This window comes from Acomys russatus, chromosome 2 (genome assembly GCF_903995435.1).
Source record: "Acomys russatus chromosome 2, mAcoRus1.1, whole genome shotgun sequence".
In the NCBI taxonomy this organism is placed as follows: domain Eukaryota; kingdom Metazoa; phylum Chordata; class Mammalia; order Rodentia; family Muridae; genus Acomys; species Acomys russatus.
In genome coordinates this window covers 69719529-69729242 of record NC_067138.1, presented here as the reverse complement: position 1 = coordinate 69729242, position 9714 = coordinate 69719529, and the positions used below count along the sequence as shown (strand labels likewise).

Below are 9714 nucleotides of genomic sequence, written 5' to 3'. Positions count from 1 at the left end.
CCCGCTGGGCGCTGGGCGGGTCTTTCCACGGTTTCACAAACAACACCCAGGAAACCACCGCTCAGCGCATGCGCTTTGGAAGACACTCCGCCCCGCCCCTCTCCCGGGTCTGGTGGTGACAATCGGTCTCTCCCGAGGGTCGCCGGCATGTCCAGAGCATCAGTCCTACGTAGGCTTTTCCTCGCTGGCCGCATCGGCACGCCACGGCTCCGAGCCAGCAGGATGGCCGATTGAGGGGCACACCGGACGGGCTTGCGGTTGCTGGGCGTCGTTTTTCCCTGCCCGTCCTCGAGCTAGGGCGCTCGCTTCGAGGAACGCTTATAGACATCCTGAAAAATGTTTTTCCAAAAGCTGATCAGCGTCGCGTTCTCACTGCCAACGAATTTGGACTTAGCCAGCCTGACCTCCAGGGTCCGGAGATAGCTGGCGAGCTTCTGGGGGACATCTTTGCAAAGGTCACCCACAAGAAGCCAAGTTTGGAGAAGGAATTCTTAGTCTTGAAATGAATACTGGAATGAGGTGGATTCTGGGATTCAGTTTCGTTCTTGGAGTTCTACCTAACACAGCGCCTCTGGAAATGAAATTGTTTTGTATTTTGTACCGGTAGAAAAAGATGTTAAGGAGATTGTTGTCTGGTTCAAGAAACTAACCTAAGATAGGTATGTACTCTCCCATTTGTCACAGGCTCTAACTGGACCTGTGGCTGTTTGCTCTTTTATCACCTTGACCGTCATCTGTTGACGCGTGAGTTTGTGAGCTATGATAATGATTCTTTGAGACTCCAGAAGAATATACTTATTCAACAAATACGAGTACCTCTTAAGTGACTTACTTGAGGGACACGGTCTCTGCCCTTACATAGGAGATGCGAGTAGCCAGTCTGTCTTTGTAAATTACAAATGTTTCAGAAAACCAGAGACAGATGAAATGTGCCATTTGCTCTTGGCTGCTTTTACTGAACGGTCTGTATATTTGTCTGGTAACAATCAGTTCTCAGTAGTGAGATGACCTTTCTCCATGAGTCTAAAGTGTTTCAGACTTTTGAAAGTTTTAGTGTCCTAGGTCTCTTTCTTCAATAATGTCGCATTTCCATTTGTTGCAGGCGGATCGCTGTGAGTTCGAGGCCAGCCTGGTCTAAAAGCAGGTCCAGGACAGCCAAGGCTACACAGAGAGACCCTGTCTTGAAACAAACAAACAAACAAACAAACAAACAGAGAGAGGAGGAAGATAGAGCTCAGCTAAGACTCAAATTAAAAGAAAAAAAAGTTGTGAATTTTTCAGTCATAAAAACTGGCATTTTGTAAACCCAACACCTAGACTTGCGTTATTTGGAAGGAGTGGTCATCTGTGAAAAGTAAGTTTATTCCTGAATTATTGGTGGTAATTTTTCTAGGCAAATGTTTATAGGTGTTTTGCCTATTTGCATGTCTGTGCACCTCCTGTGTACACTGCCCGAAGAAGCCAGAAGAGGGTGTCAGGATCCCTGGCACTGGAGTTACAGCTGGTAGTTAACTGCAGTTGAGTGCTGGGGAATTGAACCCTGGATCCTTTGAAAGAGCAGCCAGTGCCCTTAACCATGTAACCATCTCTCTAGCCCTAAATTAAATCTTTAAGTAGCAATAAATAAATAAAAGGCATGGCTGAAGCGATGGCTCCATAGCTAAGAGTGAATGCTGCTCTTGCTGAGGACCTGGGTTCGATTCCCAGCACCCACGGGACTTACAACCACCTGCAACTACAGCTTCAGGGGACCTGACGCCTCTGCTCTCCATAGGCACCCCACACGTGCGTGCACACACGCAGAAACACACACATACACACATAAATATAAGTAGCCAGGCATGGTGACACATACCTTTGACCCCAGCACTCTGGAGACAGAGGCAGGTGGCACTACATAGTGAGACCCTGTCTCAAAGAACTTAAATAAAAAGCAATTAAATATTTTGACTGCTATTAAAGTGTGATTTGGAGTTATCCACTAGCCTTCAGGAGGCTGAAGCCAGCCTAAGCTGCATAGTAACACCGTATGTCAAAACAAAACAGAAACAATGCTAGCAGTTGGGAGTGGCTAAGGAAGACGAAGGGGTCTTGTTGATATTAGGGGATGGGCTTCCAAGATGAGCGGTTTTGGTTTAGACTTGAGGAAGATTTCTTCAAGCTGCAGTGTGACGAGTAGGCTCGAGGAAGACAGAGGCACAGACGCCTATAACGTCACGAATAAAAACATGTTAGACGATGTAACCTAAAGCAGTCATGGTGTGGAAAGGTTTATTTAAGAAATAGAACCAACAAAATTTAACTAGTGAATATAGGTGGAGAGAAGAAGAGAGATGGGGTCTGGGTTGACTGCCAAATTTCTGTTGTAAATTCCTGGGAATATAGTGATACCATAAACAAAACTGGAAATACAGGAGCAGGAGCTCATTCTATGGCTGGGCACTTTCCCCTCCCACCAAACATCTGTTCCTTCAACGGCAGTAATACATTTTGAAATGAGATTAAGTTCTTGCCAGTGGTATAGCCGCAGAAGTTAGACAACTTCTGTAACACCAGTATGGTTCAGACAAACTTGCCCCCAACACACACACACACACACACACACACACACACACACACAGAAAGAGAGAGAGAGAGAGATTGAGATTCATTGTGTTTGAGCCAATAGGTCATGCTGTTTAGGAAAGTCGTGAAAGGAACCTTTAGGCAGCGGGACCCCTCTGGAAGAGGTGAGGCACTGGGATACTGGATTTGAGGGTTACAGGCTGACTCTCCTTCTCTCCCAGACCCCCTGTTCCTGATGGTCTAGATGATGTAACTGGCCACCTCATGCTCCTTTTGCCCCAGCTGGGAGCCTCTCCTGCTCCTGTGTTTTCCCCCAACAGTGCGTCAAAAGAAATATTTACTCCTCTAAGTTGCTTTGGTCAGATATTATTTTGCCCTAGGAACAAGAAGAGTGACTGACCTACTTACTTAGCAAACAGAGCTGTGCTGCCCTCCATCTCTTTCTCCTCCTTCCTCCTCCCTGTAGGCTGGGACATGGATGTAGACCGTAGCTAGATTCACACAAATGCAGATAAAACCCTCAGGACCGTCATTCTCAAACTTCAACATGTGCCAGAATCACCTGCAGACCTTTTGGAAACACAGCTGGCACGAGGTGACAGGTCCTCAAAAACCAAACGTGGGGGCTGGAGAGATGGCTCAGAGGTTAAGAGCACCGTCTGCTCTTCCAAAGGTCCTGAGTTCAATTCCCAGCAACCACATGGTAATTCACAACTATCTATAATGAGATCTGGTGCCCTCTTCTGGCCTGCAGGAGTATGTGCAGGCAGAACACTGTATACTAGATAAATAAATAAATCTTTTTAAAAAAAAATAAGTAAGCCGGGCGGTGGTGGCGCATGCCTTTAATCCCAGCACTCGGGAGAGTCAGGCAGATCGATGTGAGTTTGAGGCCAGCCTGGTCTACAAAGCGAGTCCAGGATAGCCAAGTCTACACAGAGAAACCCTGTCTCGAAAAATAAAAAATAAAATATTGCTGTATGACTCACTAAGTCTAACTCCCAGCAAGTTAAAGCGAGGTTTGCACACCTATATTGGTAGCAGCACTATTTAAAATAGCCAGAAGGTTACAAGTATCTGTTCTTTGGTGGGAAGGATAAGCTAAGTGTGCTACGTGCATACCATGTAGTAGCACTCAGTGTTCTTTGTTTCTTTGAAGCAGAGTCTCTCTATGTAGTCCTGGATGTCCAGGAACTCACTATGTAGACCGAGCTGGCTTCGAACTCACAGTGCTCCTCCTCCCTCTGTCTCCCAAGTTCTGGGACTCGAGGCATGCACCACTGCTCCCTGTGGGGAATCATGGTCCAGCTGCCTGGAGAGGCATGGCTTCTTCAGGTGACAGTCTGTGGACTCCTGGGGCACTGTGTGCCTTCAGACCAGAGAAACTGAGCAGTTCCTCAGGCAGTGAAGCATTCAGGCAGATTTGTGTTTCTCTGCAGGTTCCCTCAGAAGCCAAGGAAGCACAGAAGCTTGACAGGACAATTGGTCTTAGTAATCTTGTGGACCCTGCAAAGCTTGCAAATGTCAGTTTATCCTGGTAGCTACCATAGTATTGATTCTAGTAATCTGCCTTTATATTCTGTTTCTTATAAAGGTATAAAAAGTCTGATTGCTCTCAGTGAACTTGTCGCAGCTTCAGTCTTGTTGTGGCCACACAAACCCAAGCCTGGCTTAATCTCTCCATGTCCATATCAGGTAACTTTATGCACTTACAGGTGATACCTGAACAGAGACCTGACATATGAGAATTTAAGAAAAAGAAAAAGTTAAAGTGAAAGGTGAGAAACTCCTGGGTTGTGGTGCACACAGAAGTATAAGGCAGGAGAATTAACTACAGGAAAAAATATGGGACTGGCAGGGTCAACAAAATGACATTTGTGTGCAGAAGTTCTGCCAACTTGTTGCTGGGGTAAGGCGAAAAGAAAAACAGGAATAAAGTTGGGCAGTGTTGGCGCACGCCTTTAATTCCAGCACTTGAGAGGCAAAGGCAGGCACATCTCCGTGAGTTCGAGGCCAGCCTGGTCTACAGAGTGAGTTCCAGGACAGCCAGGGCTGTTACAGGAAAACTCTGTCTTCAAAAACAAAAAACAAAAAACAAAAACGAGCCTTTCTGGCGGTGACAACCTCCCTACGAGAACATGCCTCTTGCAAAGGATCTCCTTCATCCCTCTCCAGAAGAGGAGAAGAGGAAACACAAGAAAAAGCACCTGGTGCAGAGCCCCAACTCCTACTTTATGGATGTCTAGTGCCCAGGCTGCTATAAAATCACCACAGTCTTTAGCCATGCACAAACAGTAGTCTTGTGTGTTGGCTGCTCCACTGTTCTCTGTCAGCCTACAGGAGGAAAAGCAAGGCTGACAGAAGGATGCTCCTTCAGGAGGAAGCAGCACTGAAAGTACCTAATTCAAGATGAGGGGGAAACCACCCCAATAACACATTTTGGATCAAAAAACAAAAACGAACAAACAAAACAAAACAAAAAACAACAACAACAAAACAGTAATAAATGAAAGTGACACAGTTGAAATTAAAAATGAAATGGATCAAAAAATAGAACTAACTTGGGAAATAGAAGAAAAATTAAAACCTAAAGATATATTATCTAACCGGGTGCGTTGGTGCACTCCTTTAATCCTAGCACTTGGGAGGCAGAGGCAGGCAGAGATCCGTGAGTTCGAGGCCAGCCTGGTGTACAGAGCTCTAGTGTCTCCCTCTGTGATGAAGTTGACTGTTTTCCTCCTCCTTGTGCTGGCTTTGCCCCCTACAACCAGCTCCAATTTCCTCCTAAGCCCTGTGCCGCAAGTGCAGTTCCTGATAGCATGGAAACTTGTTCATTGCTTCACTTCCTCTCTTACTGAAGTTGTTAGGGAGGTTTCTCGTCTCCTTCAAGAGAATTAACTCCTTTTAAGTCACAGTACAGGTCCCACAGGCAAGAGACTTTGTATGGAGCCTGAGATAGGAAGAATGTTCTCTTTCACGTGAGTGAAGTGCCCAAGCCTGATAACCACAGGCCAATGAGTTAAAAGCTATATACCCATTTCATTTAACCACTGTTGTTTTTCTTTTTTTTTTTTTTTAAGATTTATTATTATGTATGCAGTGTACTGCCTGCATGTACACCTGTAGGCCAGAAGGCATCAGGTCACATTACAGTTGGTTGTGAGCCACCATGTGGTTCCTGGGAATTGAACTCAGGACTTTTGGAAGAGCAGGTGGCGCTCTTAACCACTGAACCATCTCTCCAGGCCCTGTTGCTGTTTTTCAAAACAAGGTTTCTTCGTATAATCCTGGCTGTCTTGGAAGTAGCTCTGTTGACCAGGCTGTCCTTGAACTCAGAGATCTGCCAGTCTCTGTCTCCTAAGTACTGAGATTAAAGGTGTGCGCCATTTCATTTAAGACTCTCAAGGTTCTTGTTTGTTTGTCTGTTTCTCTGTGTAGCCTTGGCTACAAAGGACTCCCTTTGTAGACCAGGCTGGCCTCAAACTCACAATGATCTGCCTGCCTCTGCCTCCCAAGTGCTGGGATTAAAGGCGTGCGCCACCACTGCCCGGGCCTCATTAAGGTTCTTACGTAGGCTTGTGCTCAGTATAAACCAACTGCTCCTTTTACAGTGTCTCCCCTTGATTCTACTTCTGGGGATGCTTTTGTTCCTTCTGACTGGAGGGTCTTAGCAAAGCTCATCTTACTGAGGGTGAATATTTACTGTGGAAGACTGATCATTCAGGACTATGTCAGGACCAAGCTACTAAAAATCAACAAAATAATGTGCCCATCATTTTTGAAATGTTAGTTGGATGAGGCATGTATAGTGATGCTCAACGACAGATTGCACATCCTCCTGAGGCTTGTGGACACAACTGTTGGCATAAGTTATCAGATTCTAGAAGAAAGACAGAGGAACTTCTCATGATCAGACAGGGGCCTGAGGAGCCATAGGGAGATTGTGTGCCTTGTCTTTGCAGGCGGTCAGTTGCCTGATGGTTGATGGGGAGGCAGGGAAGATGCTTGTTAAACAACTAGCATGTGAGGATGCTAATGGTGCACGGCACACTGCCATCCATCCTGTTTTAAAGAAAGGAGATAGTAATGATTACAGCTGCCCCTGTGCTGTTCCTGGGCTTTCAGATACCCAAGAGTTAACTCTGGCTACAGCCCTCCAAAGGCAGACAGCTCCTCAACTATTGGCAGTCATTCAACAAGAGATAAAAGGAATAAACAGAGGCAAATAGCTCAACTTTATGTCAAATATATGTTATCGCTTTGAAGAGAGCTGGAAAGTTGTTCCTCTTGCTCTCATTACACATTATATGGATGGCATTCTGCTTTCCGATGGAAAGAATAGAATTCTGGAAGATAATATTTGCTGAAATAAAAATTGGATTAGCCCATTATGGATTGGTTATAGCCCCTGAGAAAATTCAAAGTACTACTCCAATCTTATATTTAAGGAAATTGATAGAGTCTTCAGCAATCAGTCCTCCAAGAGTAAAGATTAGAAAAGACACCTTAAGAACTCTTGAGTGGCCAGGCATGGTGGCACACGCCTGCAATCCCAGCACTCAGGAGGCAGAGGCAGGTGGATCGCTGTGAGTTTGAGGCCAGCCTGGTCTACAACTTGAGTAAAGGACAGCCAAGGCTATGCAGAGAAACCTTGTCTCCGAAAAATAAATAAATAAATAAATAAATAAATAAATAAATAAAACATTTTTAAAAAACTCTTGAGTGGGAGTTGAAGAGATGGATCACTGGTTAAGAGCACTGTCTGCTCTTCCAAAGGTCCCAGGTTCAATTCTCAGGACCCACATGGCGGCTCACAACTGTCTGTAACTTCAATTCCAAGGGATCTGACACCACTGTACATAAAATAAAAATTAAATAAATTATATATTAAAAAAAAGAACTCTGAGTGATTTGCAAACACTGCTAAGGGACTTAAATTGAGTCAGACCTATGTTGAAATTTTCCACACTACAACTTCAACCTTTATTTTATGTTTTTTTTTTCCAGACAGGGTTTTCTCTGTGTGGCCTTGGCTGTCCTGGAACTCACTGTGTAGACCAGGCTGGCCTTGAACTCAGAAATCTGCCTGCTTCTGCCTCCCAAGTGCTGAGGTTAATGGCGTGCACCACCACTGCCTGGCTATTTTATGTTCTTAAGGGAAATCCTGGTCCTTCATCTCTTAAGGAACGGGCTGAACCTGCACATGTAGTGTTACAAAAGGTGAGAAGTGCAGGTTGGAATGCTCGGCTTCAGCGCATCTCAAGTCCCTATGCTGTTCCTGCATCGTTAGCTGTCCCTTCTCCCAGCATCCCTACGGGAGTGCTCTAGCATGGGGACCAGTAGAACGGATACATCTTTCAGTCCAAAAGTGGTGATCATGCTGTTGTGACAGCGTGATCTGGAGCTTTGTATTTGATTGTTAATTATTTTGCTCCCCAAGGTCTGGCTGCTGCACATTCTCACATACACCTGTCCTTGTTGTGTAAACCTTAACCTAACTTAGAGTTGATTGGTTAATTAAAAAAAAAAAAAATGCTGAAGTCTGGGCGGGGCAGATGTAAGGGGAGGAGCTAGGGTTCAAGGGCTATGGGGACGGATGGATGGTGGGAGAGCAGAGACAGGTAGAGGAGAGAGAAGGAAGCAGAGTAGCCAGGGGATGGGAAAAGAAACAGGTGGCCATGAGTTATCCCTGAGGCTCAGTGTGGAGAGAAGCAGCCCGGATGGAAAGCACAAGCAAGTATTTATGGAATTAAGGATGGAAGTAGCCCAGATAAAAATTAACAGAGTGATTGACATGAGGTGTGGGGCTGGGAGGTAAAAAGCAGTTTAAGGGTTAGTATCTGCCCAGCCCCAGGTTAAATAAGGCTTATTTAAAATACAACAGGTGTCTGTGTCTTTTATTGATTTGATAGTGGGTTAACTAAAACCGCCATAATAGTTATAGGTTTCTTAATAGTAAACATTAGCCATTTTTATTTACTACGACACTATATTGGTTTATGACTGTTGAAATGATGATTCTAGCTAGACAGATCTCAAAACAATTATTTGAACAAAAGCTAACAAAAATTTGTATTATGATAAAAAAAATCAGAAGTTTTAATAACTACTTCAGATGACTTGTCACTGTCTTTGTTGAATAGCCCTTTCAAATTGATAATCATTTTCTTTCCAGTAAACTTACTATGCTAGGACAGTGGTGACCCACGCCTTTAATCCCAGCATTTGGGAGGCAGAGGCAGGCAGATCTCTGAGACCAACGCCAGCCTGGTCTACAGAGTGAGTTCCAGAATAGTCAGGGCTACACAAAGAACCCCTGTGCTGTAAAAAAAAAAAAAAAAAAAGGCATGCTAGTCTGTGTCTTAAATGTACTAGGTTTCAGAGCCGGGCGTGGTGGTGCACGCCTTTAATCCAGCACTTGGAAGGCAGAGGCCGGTGGATCACTGTGAGTTCGAGGCCAGCTTGGTCTACAAAGTGAGTCTAGTACAGTCAAGGCTACACAGAGAAACCCTGTCGCAAAAAACAAAAACAAAACAAAACAAAAGTACTAGGTTTCATCTGAGACCCTGTGCACAAGTAAAAGGTGGTGAGAGTGCCCTGGCGCCTACAGATGCCTCCCTGATGTGTGCTTACCCAGGTACAACAGATGGAAACACACAGGATTCACATTCCTTCCCCTCCAAATGTGTATTCCGATTCACAGCACACAGTCCTGGCAGTGCCGGTGTGGGTCACCTCATCAGGCACCCCACTCATGATTGATTACAATTAATTCAACAGGAATTGCAGACACGAAAGAATATATTACATCCCATTCTAATCTTTCAGGACCCTGTCTGAGGGAAAGTCAAAGGCAGATTCCCCTTTAACACTATGTCTCTCTTACTAGGAGCTAACCACCTCCAGGGAGCAGGAGAATCTCGTGCACGCTCTTCTCAAAAAAAATGCTTCAGCATTGAAAAAACAAACAAAAACAAAACAAAACGTTTTCCCTGACTAACGAGCAGGCTCCCTTGATAGCTAAGGAATGCCCTTTACGTGGAGGAGGACCATCTGTGTGCCAACTATGATTTGGCAACAATCCTCAGAGTCATGGCATTACCACAGTTGGCACACGGATGGTGGGGGCAGCATGGCTATTCCTCACAA

At 45.0% G+C, this 9714-nt stretch overlaps 1 pseudogene; it reads left to right on the top strand.

Moving 5' to 3' along the window:
- Positions 1-4687: 4687 nt before the first annotated feature.
- Positions 4688-5004, top strand: LOC127203865 (40S ribosomal protein S27-like; annotated as a pseudogene).
- The last annotated feature ends 4710 nt before the right edge of the window (positions 5005-9714 follow it).